The sequence below is a fragment of the Pyxicephalus adspersus genome, chromosome Z, assembly GCF_032062135.1.
Source record: "Pyxicephalus adspersus chromosome Z, UCB_Pads_2.0, whole genome shotgun sequence".
Lineage (NCBI taxonomy): Eukaryota > Metazoa > Chordata > Amphibia > Anura > Pyxicephalidae > Pyxicephalus > Pyxicephalus adspersus.
In genome coordinates this window covers 33,427,656-33,443,494 of record NC_092871.1, presented here as the reverse complement: position 1 = coordinate 33,443,494, position 15,839 = coordinate 33,427,656, and the positions used below count along the sequence as shown (strand labels likewise).

At 37.1% G+C, this 15,839-nt stretch overlaps 1 protein-coding gene across 1 annotated transcript in view; it reads left to right on the top strand.

Moving 5' to 3' along the window:
* The first annotated feature begins 706 nt into the window (after positions 1-706).
* The window catches only part of IL1RAPL2 (interleukin 1 receptor accessory protein like 2), a 429,112-nt gene continuing 413,979 nt past the window's right edge, over positions 707-15,839 (top strand). The window contains exon 1 of the mRNA XM_072430660.1: positions 707-1,214. The gene's annotated coding sequence lies outside the window, so the exon portion shown is untranslated. The remainder of the gene's footprint in view (positions 1,215-15,839) is intronic.

Sequence of the window (15,839 nt, the reverse complement as noted above, 5' to 3'; positions counted from 1 at the left end):
ACAGATAAACCGCAGGGCTCATGAATGACTTACGGACAAGGTGCTTGGCTTTGAAGTGCATAATGAACAGTGTGTAGGGATTATGAGTGCATAACAGATTAGAATTGTGTAATACATAGAATGTAAGGCTTGTATCTAAATAATGTATAGAACACATGGACCAGTAGTGTGTATTGCATAGGGTTTAGTAGTATGAGTAGCACAGGGCTCAGGTGTGAATATCATTCAGGGCAGAGGATTGCATACCACTCAGGGTGCAGCATTCACAGCATGTGCAAGGGTCAGAGGTGCACAATGAACAGGAACTTCTCCTACACTGCCATCCTTTTACATGTACCCCTAAAAATAGTAGCTGCAAGGGTGCCAACATTAATGATGTGCTTAGATTAGAAACAATATTTTCTGACAAATTAAACATGAAAGCTATGAATGATTTAAAGCACTTGATGTTAAACTACATGCATCCACTTACATGTACTTGGAGAAATGGGTATACTGAGGGAATGTAAAGTAGTGAATAGTAATGATAATGTATATATTATTCTCTAGCAGAGACTGTTCTGTGACTGCAGCAATATGTCCCTGTAACTTTAAGCAGAATGTGAGTACATGAAGCGTATTGAGCCCTCCTCTCCCTGCTCAGCATTGGACTGCAGGCAGCTTGTCCATCAGGCAGGGGAACAGCCTGCAAGAGAACTCAGCAGCAGTGTGCAGCTCTCACTACTAGTACAGCACCTAGGATCCTGGAATCCTCTCTTGTATGCTGGATCTATTATGGAATGGTCAATCCTATGTGACTCCACTTATTGCCAGGAAATTACAATCCAACACGTGGCTGGGGATCTACACACTACATCCATGTGAGCGCTGCTCACTGACACTTGCGCTTCTTGTAGCTTTAGAAGGCGTTCATGGTGATGGAGAACTATGACTTCTCAGGGATATGGGTCACCCTTCATTGCTGATGAGGATTAAAAAGGTTTGTCTTTTAAGCCTATCCCAACTGACTTCTTGTGATCTGGAGGACCTACAAAGCCATGGGTGGGAAAACGCTTTATAAGTATTAAATACTGGACATAAGTGAAAGCTGGGGAGATATATTGGTTCCCCATCTCATACTGGAGCAAATGTATTTATAGGAAGCAAAACCAAATGTATAGGATTGCTGTGATCTTCTCTTCCCTGGTCCTGAGCACAGTGAATGCAAGATTTAGGTAAGATTACTAAAGGGACTCATTTCTGTTTAGTTCACAAAGTTGAGCTTAAAAAGTTTTTATTTGTTATTACTACGCATTTATGGTAATTATCATTATTGTACAATTGCATTTATTTTATAGTGTCATTGTGCAGTCTGGGGTTCACAGGTAAGACTCACCTGTATTAAAAGGATCAGAATAAGCAGTGGAGGTCATTGGTCATTATTATGTTGTGGTACTGCGATTCGGTATGTGCAGGAGCCATGGTTGTAATCTGGTGAAGCTCCATGCATGGATGATGACCAGGGTTGGAAGATTAGCTTGTGAATGTTTTTCCTAACCAGCATTTCACTGTTAGGAACAGTTTAATTCCTTAGTCCAAACTATTATAGCCAACTACTAAACAAGTTCCAATGTAATGAAAAACTGTGCGTGTAAATTAGTGTAGATCATATATCCAGCATTCCTGAATACATAATAGATGTGATTTAAATGTACAGTGTCAGTATGTATTATGTATCTACATTTATATGTGTGTGTGAATAAAAAAAAATGTATAAATATATATATGTCTTGTACTGCCATAGTTTATTTTTTTCTCCTATTCTCCCAATGTCCTGTTTTTTGAACTTCCCTCAACTGTGTTAATTACTAAGCCAGTGTTAGTAATTAAATCACCTGTTTAAAATGAAAGGACAGCAGCAAAAAAATTCACTGTAAGGATTACTGTTAAAACAATGTGTTCCTTAACTTTATTAAAGATAATCTTTACCACCTACTCTCTGGTGGGTCAGTTTAGGTTAGGTAGTGTTCACATATGCATGCACCTTGTATTTTTTAAATATTAAACTGTTTTGTGACAGACCCGTAAATATTTATAGTTATATTGTATTTGCATAATTCTTTACAGTATTATAATTTGTATTTGTTGAAGAACTGATTTTTAATTACCTATCACAACTGTCCCATGATGAGGACCTTTAACTCCCCATTCATGAATGTTGCATTTAAAAAAAAAAATGTTGTTGTAAAGTTAGCAAATAATAAAAGTGATACAAGTGAATAAGAGAAGCCTCTGAAACATCTGCTGTTTTTGCTCTGTTGGGGAATTAAACATACTTTTGGCTTGGTCCATATGGACCTTGGGAAACACAATGCATTTATGTCATGCCTATGTACATGTTTTCTGTTTGTCACTTCAGAGATAATATTATTGATTCAAGTGTAGTACTCATTACTATACTTTTGTGCTAAATACAGTGGAGGTGATGTTTAGTTTCAAGATGAAAACCACAGAAATAAAAAAAAAATGAGCTGCATTAAATTTTAAGCAATTTATTGATAAGCAATTCCCTTAGTCATCATTAATTTTTCATTTTTTTTTGCCCAGTATATTCTACCAAGTTTAACTGTTTCTATAGATGATAACAAACTACTAAACAAGTACATTAGTCATTAAGGAAATTCCAGCATTTTATTTGAAAGGACCTTTAGCTGCACTTGTGTCACAAAGGAGAACTCATGATAGTTTTAGGGTCTTGCTAATCATCTTGAGGTTGGCAGACAGGTAAATAAATATTCTAGGGTCTGCGCTGTAAAATATTATTCATCAAGCCACATTGCCCATACAATAGTTTCGGGACTAGCTGTTCCCTGTAATGGGTACTGTTACTGTACTAGAAATGCTACCTTTAGGTTATTACTAGATTTGTACCCTGCTGGATTTATGTTATTATTACTATTGATTATTTTGGAACATATCTAGTTCTCTTCTAGTTCAGACATCTTCCATTTAGAGTTATTTATTGTTTTTTGACATCTGTGTTTCATTTTTATAGCCTCCCAGTGAAGGATGCTGTTTTTGCTCAGGACTGCTGACATTTTAACTTCCCTGCACACACAGCTGCTGTGATTTAAGAATATAACTAGGTGCAGAACACTGGGGTAAATCAAACTTTATCCAGGCAATAAGACAAGCAATCATTTTATCCCAAGCTATTACGGCCAAGTCTGCTTTGCAGATTTCTTATCGAGCATTTAAAAACATGTAATTCTTTGCAGTTTGAATGGGTTCTTGTTCCATTTTGTATACAAGTTAACTACTTCAGCACCAAAACCTTCTTCCCCTATCCCTATATCATCAAAGCATAAGATACATGGGCAAATCATGTACCGACCTCTGAAAGATTTAAGGAGCAGTTTTCACTTGTGTGAACATGCTGCTAAAATTTCCCTTATTGACAATAAATTGCAATTGATCAATGGCCTTTAATATGTAGTAGTAAGTAATCCCTCATGATAGCACAAGGCTCCAAATTTATCCTGTCAATCGTTACGAATTTCACTTTATGTGTAGAGTTTGCTAGAGTTTAATCGTATTAGTAGAATTATTGTTCAACCAAATAAACAAAACAACTGAAACTACCAAGTGGGATATGTAATCAATGGACTTGCTTTCTAACCACATTTTCTAAGTTATGTGTTGTCTAATGCCACCTGATATGCAAAACTCAAAACCTATATATTTAAAATTTGTTATTGTTTGTAAAAATTTTCAGTACAAATATTTTAGGCCACTAAATTAATTACTCTTGATTGGGATATATATATATATATATATATATATATATATATATACACCTTGTGTTGGTATTACTCATCAATACAACGTATTGTACAAGTGAAGGACTCCTACTATTCTATCTGTGTACATATCAGTTTAAGTGACACCAATGATCTGTAGGAGTCACATTGAGTAGCAATGTAGGAGGCATTTTTTCCAATAATCACCACCCTAATTTATTGTGAGCTGTGAATATAGAAATTATAGCAGGGGTTCTCTGAGATCCTGAAGTTATCTCAAGGGTTCCTCTGTGTATAAATTGGCGAGAAAGTCTTGTTTAGCATAATGCTCCAACCAAGTCTAAATAAAGCAATTTCATGTGTAGCCCAATCTATAGGGAACCAATTGTTTACACTGGGTATTGATCTGCTGGGGGTTGCATTTTCTGTACCCATGCATGTTTCTATGTATTGCACTCAACTTATTCATTTGAACAGTCATTTTAAATTCGTCCATTGTAAAGAAATTTAGTACATCCTGCATTTCGGAAAGTTGCGCTACTAAGGTGAGTTTTAGGTGTCATTATGAATGGCAACCAGGCGCACCAATGTATGTCATGTGTATTGCCCTGTGTTGTGTTAATGCACTTTTCTGCATGAAAATACATGTATCAATGCAACACACACTATTGAAAACAAGGCCCTAGGGAGCAATTAGGTCTGCTGCAGTGTGTGACACTTTGAATAGGCTGCTTTACACACCACAACAGACCTAAAAACATACCACCATAATTTTTTTACAATATCAAGTGCAAGTGGGGTATTGCCTTACCCCAGTGTGGTGATGTGAATAGGCCTTTAATCTCTGAGCAGTAATTGTGTAAAATTACTTTGTAGCTTTGTAATTTCATTTGTAGCCTGTCCTATGTTGTCCGAAATTTTCATTTCTGTAGACTATCCTACTATCACTCTATTGTCCAGATAGTCCCCTAATTTAGAAGCATTTAAGGATGCATATTTTACTTTAATTAGGGGGGACTAATTATATATATGTACAGTGATTTTGTCTAAATACGGTTCGTACGGATACAGATTATTGTGCAAATGTCATCCACAATCTTCTTGGAGGATGAGGATTCATTATTTTTCTCTTTAGGGGCCCAATAATTATACACTTAGCAATTCTCCATTGTTATATCAAAGTAATCTTCTGCTGCATGATGACTACCAGAATCCACAAAAACTAAAAAAAAATGTAAAACATTATGACCAGGAATTGACCAGGATTTCTGCTGAGACCGCACTGCCCAAAGACCACCAGACCAGCCCAAGAATATGGGCAAATCATTTTGTAGCTTTAAGCCACAGCACAGAAAAGTAAATGTATGGACACTGCAAAAATGAATAATTATTAAGATTAAATGTCATTTCTGTTTACAAGCTACATGTTAAAATCATAATTCAGTAAGTCAAGGGAAAGTCCTTTGTATTACTCATACTGATCCTTCAATAGGATTGCTATCGCTTATCTCCTTTTGAAAAAAATGTTAGTGGCTTGGAATTCTTTGCAGGACAAGAGAACCAAGGACCCACATACGTTAATTAGGTTCAGTATTCAGTATAGAAAGATGTCTAATCTGTTACTTTCATCCTAAGATCTTAGCTTTTCTTTGGCCAGTAGTGTCTTGGTTGATGCTGCATGGAAATCATATGCAGCATTATCAGTATATATATTTCACACATAATCAACTCTTTAATTTCATTATGTTTCCTTCTCTGAATGAAGAGTTACTGTTGCAAGCAATAGTGCCACTTGACATCTAACATGTGCGGTAAGCATTCCCACCCTCTAATGCATCAAGCCCCGTGTTTACTGAGGCAGATTCCTGAACACTTGTTCATACAACATACATTGAAGCATTATCATGAGTGTTGAGGCCACTGCTCATTCCTCTGGCATATGGTAGCTCTGCCTGTAGCTGCTCAGTAAAAAGGCGACTGTACGTAAACTGCATCATTATTGTATGCAGAGAGGATTTAAAACATTTATGGATTAAAATGTAAAAGGACTCAGGAGGTTATTAGAACAGAAGATGTTTAAATCCAAGTTGGCAGAGCAGGGAGTAGAATTTTCACACAGCTAATGTCTTTTCATAGTAATCCCATAAAAATGAAAACTACCTGTTGTGAATTTTTGTCCGTCCTTTACCCTGGCATGGCAGCTAGCACAGAGCAATACGTTGCAAAAGAAATCCTATATGTCAAATATCTTATTTAATTTTCAGCCAGGCACAAGAAGAGGCTGTTGGAAAAGACTCCTGCCTACACGAATACACAGGGAAATTTGGTAATGGTAAAACAACCTGCTGTCATATCTTGTTAGTGTGGCATACTGGTGGTAGTATGTTCCACATACATACATTTGGCATGACTCCTGACACCATCTGGTTATCTATGTGCCATATTTCTGTGCTAGGATTTATTATTATTATTATTATTATTATTAGGATTTATATAGCGCCAAGATATTACGCAGCACTGTACATTAAATATAGATAAGATTAGATAAAAAAGAATATGGTATTCTTCAGGCCTGGCCCCAAAAACCCAATTATAGACCCCCTAATCTAAGCTTTTCTGTGGAAAGATATGCACAATAGTTATATATGTATTCAATCTTTTATTCTAATGCATACAATGTAATTATTTTGTTTCAGAATTAGGAAAGAGATTGTTGGACAGCTTTACTATTTAAGTAAACAAATATATACAAATATAAATTTGTGTGTGTGTGTATATATATATATATATATATATATATATATGTGTGTATATATATATATATATATATACACACACAGGGTTCTCCCCAGGCCCTTCTAGCTGGGCGCACCACCTGGCACTTTTCAGCACCCACCCGGCTGTTTTTGGGTGGTTTCTAAAGAGTTTGGTCACAATACAGGGGCTGCCACCCACCTACAATTTCTTCCCAACCGGCTTAAAAAAACTTCTGGGTTGAGCACTGATATATATATATATAAATCATTTAGTGACTTCGTTTTCCTTTTTTATGTCCTAGAGTGACTGTATTAAGCTTTCCTATTACATAAAACATAACCTTTATTTTGGGGAACATCTTAACTAATTTGATGGACTTCCCTCTTGATCCATGCATACAAATAAGCAGCTGTTGTAGTCCACTGTATATACCAAAATCACATTTTTAGCCTCTTTCTTTGAAATTTAGGAACTGAACACCTGAAACCATCAGTATGGTAGCCAGATATCAATCTTGCAGCAAAGCAGGTGCAGTTAGACAAGATGATTGAGACAGATTTATAAAAAGGTCACCAAAGTGGAACTTTTTCCTAGCCTCTACTTTATTAGGAGCTTATGACCAAAGCTACTTGGGCCAGAGTAGATTTCTTTTGGTTTAATCCTATTATTTTTTTTTTATTTAGACTGCTATGAAGTATGCATAAATTATTAGATACATAGTATTAATTGTGCCTGTGTTTTCAGTTTTAAAAAAAATGATGCAGATGCATACCTGTCACCTTTGACATACAAATTATTTCTGAAAATCAGAGGCAGCTGGCTTTGTGATAGAAATGTGCCTGATTTTGTTCATTACTTGCTTGATAAATCCCCAACTAGTGTACCCAGGTCATTACATCTGCTGATTGACAGCACATGTCTAGCAAGGTAATGTTCCATCTGCATCATAGGAATCCGAGTTTTGTGTCCTCATCAGACCCGTTAGTAATGATCTGATACACTTGACCACATGCAGCTGGTTGGTGGAAACATGAAGACATCAAGGCCAATAAGTAGTATTTCACATTAAGGATTGAATGCTAGGTGCAGTTAATTTGCAATCCAGTTGTTTAAAGAGAGCCTATTGTGACAGCTAATTTCCAAAGTGACATAAATAACATGCTTGTAATTGTATTACTCAGCCCTTGGTGCTAAGATAAAAGTACAATTTGCTACCATTTAATTATAAGATGTGTAAAACAGATTGCGATGTTTCGATTTTCATTAACACAGCATTTATGATCAGTTTTGCAGCTAAACGATTTCCAAAGTAATACAAGTTTGTACATTTGTTATTACGGGGAGAATCAGATTTTTAACACAACAGATATTTATAGCGAATGCATTTGCAATGCCACTTTTTGGTGTAATCTAGTTTTAGGATATAACAACCTAATATAGTGGCTTTCTATGAAAATGGCTCTATTTCACTAGTCATACTCCAGTGGGACTGGAGTATGTAAGCAACAATATTGAGTAAGTAAGCAACAATATCCAGCTATTGTTTTCAGAGGAACTTTGAAGGTATGTTACGACATTTGGGAAACCCAAAGCAGAACTTTCATAGAAAAAAATAACTTTATTGGAAAAAGCCCTAGATCTCTCAAACCATTAGGTTCCGAGCCATCCTGCCATCTCTCTTTCTGGTGTAAATGGTACAGCAAGCATGGCCATCTTCTTCCTCTTCCTGGTTTTGCGTTCCAGGCTCAATCTCGGACCAGCCTACAACCTCCTTGGATATGTGGCATATGTATCCAACGTGACTGCAGGTTTGCCCTTTAATTTTTACCTCCGCAACAGTAAAGAAGGAAGAGGAGGGGTATCAAAAAATGTTTAAAAAAGCAATGTAACCAATGTTAGCCACCTTTTTATATAATGTTAAAAATGTATTGATAGGCCCGCTTAAATAAAGACTAGTTCAGCTTTTGGGAATGCATTTCTAGCAAAGATAATTCTGTACTTCTGCCACAAGTCTACTATTTCAGCTTTTGGTTTTGTATGTTTTTTGCAACAATGTATTGAATCAGGAAGAAAAGCGTCTCTTACAAATTATATACTAAAAGAAGAAACCTAGTGTGCCAAAAGCCTGTATTTTTATATATTTATAGATTGCCACTTAAATCTTTCACACTAAAAACACTTTATTTTGCCATCTCTACCCTTTCTCTTTTAAAACTTCACTTTTGTTGAGAAAGACATAATCCTATTCAGGTGTACTACATACATTGCCGGGATCTAAAAAAAAAAAACTATTCTGAAGATTTGATGCTTGCCTGACTGCCAAGTGGAAGCATCTGCCTTCATTATCACTATCAGTCTCTTTAAGGTAATAAGAAAAACTCTACCTCCAGCACCCTTTAAGTGTTCAAGAGACTTAGAAATGATCTCGCCAAAAATTGTACTCATTGCAGGTAATGTTTGTAATTTGTCTTCTGGAAAAAGCAGCAAGCCAATCTTTTGAGTGGGAAATTACATTTCTGTTAGTATGTTGTATACAGGCAGCATACAGAATGTCTTGGTTGTACATGTGAGTTTTGTTTTAGGAAATGAAAGCAGCTGCAGATTTAGATGGTGAAGCTGTTATGAATATTTTGAAGTTAATGTTGAATTTTTCCTTTAAAGAATCTTAATGCTCAAGTTATTTGATAGATTTTCCATTGTCTTTATAAACTATGACCATATCCTAGGAAAGGAATCCAATCATGGTTGAGCTGAGCTGACCGATGTGTCTTATACAGAACTGCAGCCCAGGGCAGATACTATAATTTCTTGCTTACGCTGCTTTATTACTGCAATAGTTCCTGGTGTCAATCTTAATGTAACGACCCAGCCAACGTACATTCAGGGATGTGAATATGACTATGATACTCTGTGTCTGGAAGATTGAAATGTGATCTTGATGACTCGAACATTCAAACTAAATTTGTATTGTTATATTTCAGTAAGAACAAAATTATGTAAGAATAGTCAATGAAAACCTAAACCTATTTTATTCAAAATCACACTAAAAATCAAGTATAAAACTGAACTCAGAGTGATCGAACTTGGATGAACTTCATCACAAGAACTCATAATGCGGCTTGGTGATATTATATGTACAGTATGTCCTCCCTGTGCCTGTATGTACCTGGACAATGTTTGGTCCTGCTTCCGATGAGATGGGGGATGGTGCTTTGGGGGATCTCCTACACCTGGATCAGGACATAAGTGGGCTTCTGGACAGTCTGTGGGGCTACTTGGTCAAGTCCAATGCACCGATATGATACCGACATTTTTTGAAAGGGTTCTAAAAAGTTTAGATCTAGGGAACTTAGAGGCCGATCAGTGGCATCAATGCCTTTGTCATCCAGGCATGCCTACATACCGTTTCTGCACCAGCAGGAACACAAGCCCTGCTTTACCAGGTCTGACAATGGATCTGACAATTTAATTGCAGTACCTAACCGCACCTAGCTAGCATGTGGAGATCTGCAGCCCTTTAAAGATTTGTCCCTGACCATCACTGACCCACTCCCAAACAGTCATGTTGGATTATGTTGCAGGCAACATAACATTCACCACAGTGTTTCATACTCTTTCCCATTTGTTACATTTGGTCAGTGTGAATCTGCACTTATCTAAAAAGATACCAGATCACGAATGGCAAACCTATCAGTTCTGGTGTCTCTCGCAAATGCCCATCGAGCTGCATGATACCAGGCTGTGAACACCACAGCAAGACATTGGCCCACATGCCACGCTCCCAGTCTGTTTGTGATAGTTTGGTAAGAAATCTGCACTCAAGTACCCCACTGAAGGTCATTTTGTAGAGCTCTGACAGTACTTGTCTTGTTCCTCTTTACATAAAGTCACAGATATCGATCCTGGCTGGGTTGTTGCCATTCTATAACCCTGTCCAGTTCTCCTTGTGTAAAGACCTGAGAGTGATAGCAAACCTTCTCACCTAATACATGTTCCTCTTCAGCACATTGCAATACTTCTTGGTGCAAAAAAATGATAACTTTTTGTCTGTAGGTTGGTGTGAACTTGCACTTTAGATAACAAGGCCCTTTGCTTTGTCCGATCATTGGGACTGTGTTGATAAATGTAGCCCAACAGAGGTGCTGTAAAAAAGTTGCTGTTTGGATATTACTGGAATTGACAAGTTTTTTGTGATGCTTTAAAAGTCAGATGGGTGGTAATCTACAGACCTGACGTTAAAGATTCTAATTAACCATATTTGTCTTGTTTAGGTGAACTATGTGAATACATTCCCAAGGGATTGTTGTGTTATATCTCCATATTTCTTTTTTGAACTTTAGCCATAACTCCCAGGCCCGTGGTGACCGGCTGTTTGGTACCGGATTTTTAATAAAAACATTTCTGTCTGTTTTAAACTTTATTTCTGTAGAAGGCATTAGATGTTTTACAGGTTGAGTTATTTTCTGTAATTGGGATCTTTCATACCATTCTCAATGTTGTGAGTCCCTTGCTGTATTGCATTATGAGAATACAGTAGTCATATCTGTACCCCTTGTACATTGACTGATCTGGGGTTGGTTTAGTTACAGATCTGCAATTAAAAAGTCTGTTCATCTGTGCTTTATAAGAAAACTATAGTGTACCCCAGATTAAGTTTTTTTAAAACACTCATCTATATATGCTTCAGTCTTCAGTATGACTTATATGTTCTTCTGTATCCTGCTTCCAAAGCCTGACTGCACCGAGAAAATTGTCACTGTGTATCCTAAAATTAATTCTGCTCCTGGCGGTGGACCGGCTTGTTCTGTCTCTGTATTTAGTGCTTTCCCCTGTAAAAATGGCTAGCCATAAATTTGATGACACTACTATTTGCCTTTCCTACAGAAGGTGTTGAACTGTGAATTGGAGCAGAGGTCACTTGGGGCTTTGCTGTGTTGTGTTGCCTCTTGGTATGACATATTTGCTCAAGTCTTTAGAGAATTTATGGTGAGGTTGATGGATGACAGGCACATTGCAGTTTATTTTATTAAATTTACCATTGGGAAGGAGTTCAGTGTTGTTTGTCGTAGATCTATTGGTCATATCAGAATTTTATTACAAAAGGAAAAACCACCAGAGCTAAATCTGAATGGAAAGGAAATACACACACGGCCTTCATTTCATCACCTACAATATCCATCATGGCTTTAACTTAATCTGTGAAACTCCTTTATTAGGTTACGTAAGGAATAATATTCTCACTGCTACGTGTTATAAAAGCATATGCGAGACATTGGAGATCTCTGTGACCCTATAAATACACATGGCAGGTAGTAGAATAATTTATATTTAATGTAGTCATGGTGCTGGAGTAAAGAACACTGTATTTAAGAAATTCCAGAATAAATGAATATTAAAGCTAATTGTTATAAATGGTAAACTAAGAATTAAGGAGTTGTAAACTGTTACTTATTTTCCTGCTCAGGAGAAAGCAATGCATGCTGAAATGCAAAGGTTATGCTAATAGGAGCAGAGAGATCAGCTCATCTCTCATCAAGGTGTACGTTAAAGTATGAAGATAAGGGATGGGTCCTCTTATGAGCTATGGCAGAACTATGTAACTCTTAGGACTGGATGGATAGACATACAGAATACATAAAAGGTAAACCATTCTCATATACAGTATGTACGTCATCTGTGATATTGGCCTGATGGTTAGCTTTAAAGCAACCCTGCCTAAAAGAAACATGGATATTGGTGTTGCTAACCACCTCTAGGATATTAGATGTCTGGCTATTACTTTAAAAAAATGGCTTTTATATTTTCTGGTTCACTGGAACAAATATACACATCCCATTGATAGTAAAAACTATTTACAGGTCAGTGACCTGCAGGTATTGATTAAGAAAGCCATCATGAGGACCAGGCTACTAGCAGGACGTGAAATGGCAATGGCAACCATTGTATTTCTCCCAATAAAGATTTAAAGGGATTTAAAGTGAATCTAGTTATGTTGAGAAAAACCCAATCCCCTTTTGATAATTTATATAAAATGTAAGAGCTTTAGCCAACTTTATTGCAGATTTCTAGCTTTTGGTGTTCTGAAAAAGAAGCATTTTGTTTCACCATATTCTTTCCAGACTGATTTCACCTGAGTAATCCGAATGTTCTAATGAGGAAAATTTCTTAGGATGAAGAAAGGCTGTAGGGAATATCTATTGAATCTGAACTTGTACTGCAGGGGTACCTAAATGTGTCTTGTATTTCAGTGCAGTCGTCTTAGAAGACCAGTAAACCAATCATACAAATTGGAAATAACATCTCTAAAGGGCATTTCATTTTAGCTGTATGTGGAACGCCTCCAAGTTGCCATATTGGCAAAAGTGACATTTTGACAGTTTTAAGAAAATTACAGCTTCAGATAAAAAATGGAAATAACGGTAATATAACGGTTAGATTACACAATTGTTTATGTATCAGTTAGGTATTCTTTTGGCTAACAGCTGTCTTGCAGTGCAGGGATTGGCTAGAGCTTTTCTGTTTGTATTTAAAAATCGTTCTATAATTGATTTCTAGTCATTCTGTATCTTGTGTTTATTGGTTGAGTTGTGTGTTCCTCAGAGTAACAGCTCCCAGATCTCTAGCCACTTGTTTTCTTGCTGAATTATACACCTATCAGTCTTCTCTTAGCCTAACAATGTCTCTGGGCCTGTCCTAGCCATTATGTCCTTATTGATGACATTGATAGGAACAGATATGCTTGCATGTGATACAGCACTAATTGGACCAGAGTGGGTACATTTAGGGGTCTAGTGAGTTCCTGCGTATTAGCTGTGACTATGTGTTTATAGGCAGTGGCAAAAAGAAGAAAACCCTAATACTGCACCAGTGTCTAAGAAATTCTAAACCCAAAGCAGGCAAATTTGTGAATATTTTAAGCATTTTCACTAACTTTGCAGATATGACATTTCTTTGCAGTTCTCTTTATTGGCTTCCATTTCACCTGAGAACAAATTCAAGCTCCTGTGCTTTGCCTTCAAATCCCTCCACAGTTCTTGTCCCACTTTCTTTTCCGACCTGATAGAAAAATACTCCCCCAGCTGTACTTTTCACTCCTCCAATGACCTACTAATGACTTCCTCACTCATGACCACCTCACATGCACGACTGCAAGACTTTTCCAGAGCTGCCCTGACTCTCGACTCTGTGGAGTGGTTATCCTTGTCCTATTTGGCTTGCTCCTACTTTCTGTTCATTTACAAGAGCACTCAAAACACATTTCTTCAAACTTGCCAGTCTTCTCTTGTTTCCTAAAACCCTCACTACTTCCCCAACACTACATATCCCCCTTCCTATTGTGTGATACTTTCCCCACCTCCTAGATTGTAAGCTCTTCAGGGCAGGGTCCTCTCCCCCTCCTCTGTCACTGTCTGTACTAGTCTGTCATTTGCAACCCCTATTTAATGTACAGCGCTGCGTAATATGTTGGCACTTTATAAATCCAGTTTATTATTATTGTTATTATTATTATTATTATTATTAATAATAATAACAGGTACATTTGATTTTGCTCCCACTGGTTAAAAGTGGTTTAATAGTATATGGGCATGTTTGTATCTCAAATTACAATAAGGTTTTATCATAAGGCTATAGAGGAAACGTTGAAAAAAAAGTGATGTGACAATTCATGTGTTTGAATCTAGATGACAGTATGTGCTGCAAACTGGGAAATGTATGAAGTAATAAGCCTTAAGGTACAGCATGCATTTTTTTTTGGTCACGTCTTTGGTTGTTTACCATTTCTGGAAATCTTATTAATACTTTTATCTGCATAAATGATAGAATAAAACAGTGCATCAATCTGATTAGCTAGGGATACTCTGTTAAGGCATATGCATCACAGACATATTTTTTGGGAAGTCAGTGTCCGATTTATTCTTCTGCAAAAAAGTTGATCTTTAAGGTGGTGTACTGCGCCACAAACAATTATAATGTAGAGTAACCATTTTCAGTTAGACTTAATTTATTTACATGTTGTTGGTTAATCAACGTGATTGGATTCCAGATCTGATTTGTGACCGATTTTCTTTGCAAAACAAAATATAATAATGTGCTCCTACTGATACCTCCTACTGTAACGGTTACCGTTGCTGAAGGGTACCTGAACAGCTAATAATGTGCCATTGGACTTGGGAGTGCATGGCTATCTTGTTCTGCCTTTTGTGGATTATATACGAACCTGGAGAAACAAGACTGCCAGTGTAACAGATTTTGGATTTTTCACTCGTCTCTAATGGCCAATCATATTCAAAGTGGTATTTAATAGTGTGGTTTAGAAAACATGCAGTTAATTGGTCTCTAAGGGAAATACTTAAGACTCGGTTGTATTGTAAATAAATGCTGATGCATAATACACTTATTTGACTGTTTTTCAGGTATCATTTTAATGTGCTGTGATTTCAGCCAGGTAAACAGTGGATTTATATGTAAGCTTTCACGTTAAGGGAAATACATCTCCGCTTACACTTACACTTACACTTACGCTTACATAGGACGGTCGCTGTGCACAGTGCTGATTTTGCTATATCATTTGACTGCACATAATTCTTTACACCCTGGTTTGGATGCTTCTGAATGTATTTCTCATATCGTTTTATTTCATGCTATTGCTTATAAAGGCACAGTGGCCTTCATTTTTCAGGTAGCTGTTTCTGAGTTTCTTATTGCTTCTGAAAAGTTGTCTTAATTTACTACTGAAGAAGATCTATAAGTTCATACATTTACATACCTTACTAGTGCTGGCTGCTTGCTCAGCAAGGGAGTACAATATTTATTAGGAACTGCTGTACACAACTGCAGCAAACGGCTACATGTAATGAGAAAAATGGCTATCCCAGAATACCAATTCTGCAAATTAGAATTTACCTGCTACTAGGATACACCTGTTCCTTATACCTCTTTATACATCACACCAATTCTGCTAATACTATGCCCCTGATTCATCAATAAAATCCGCTCTCGCTGGAAGCGCCAAAGTACGCGCGGCCAGCGATCGCAGTTTACCGCGGTCCGGACTCGAGTGCGCGCGTACACTCGCCTCCTCACTGCCAGCCGGATTCCTGCCTTCATAATAATGAGCAATAGGGGGCGCAAATCTGCCAATTAAGGCGATTAGATTTCAGCTGCGCGATTAAGGAGGATCTGTTAAGCTCAATAGTGCGATCATAGCAAATAATTAGCGTGCACCTGCTCTCTGTTCTGTGCTTATTTACAGTCCTTTACAGGTCAATTAGAATCTTTAATGCTTCATTAGATTTCAGCTGC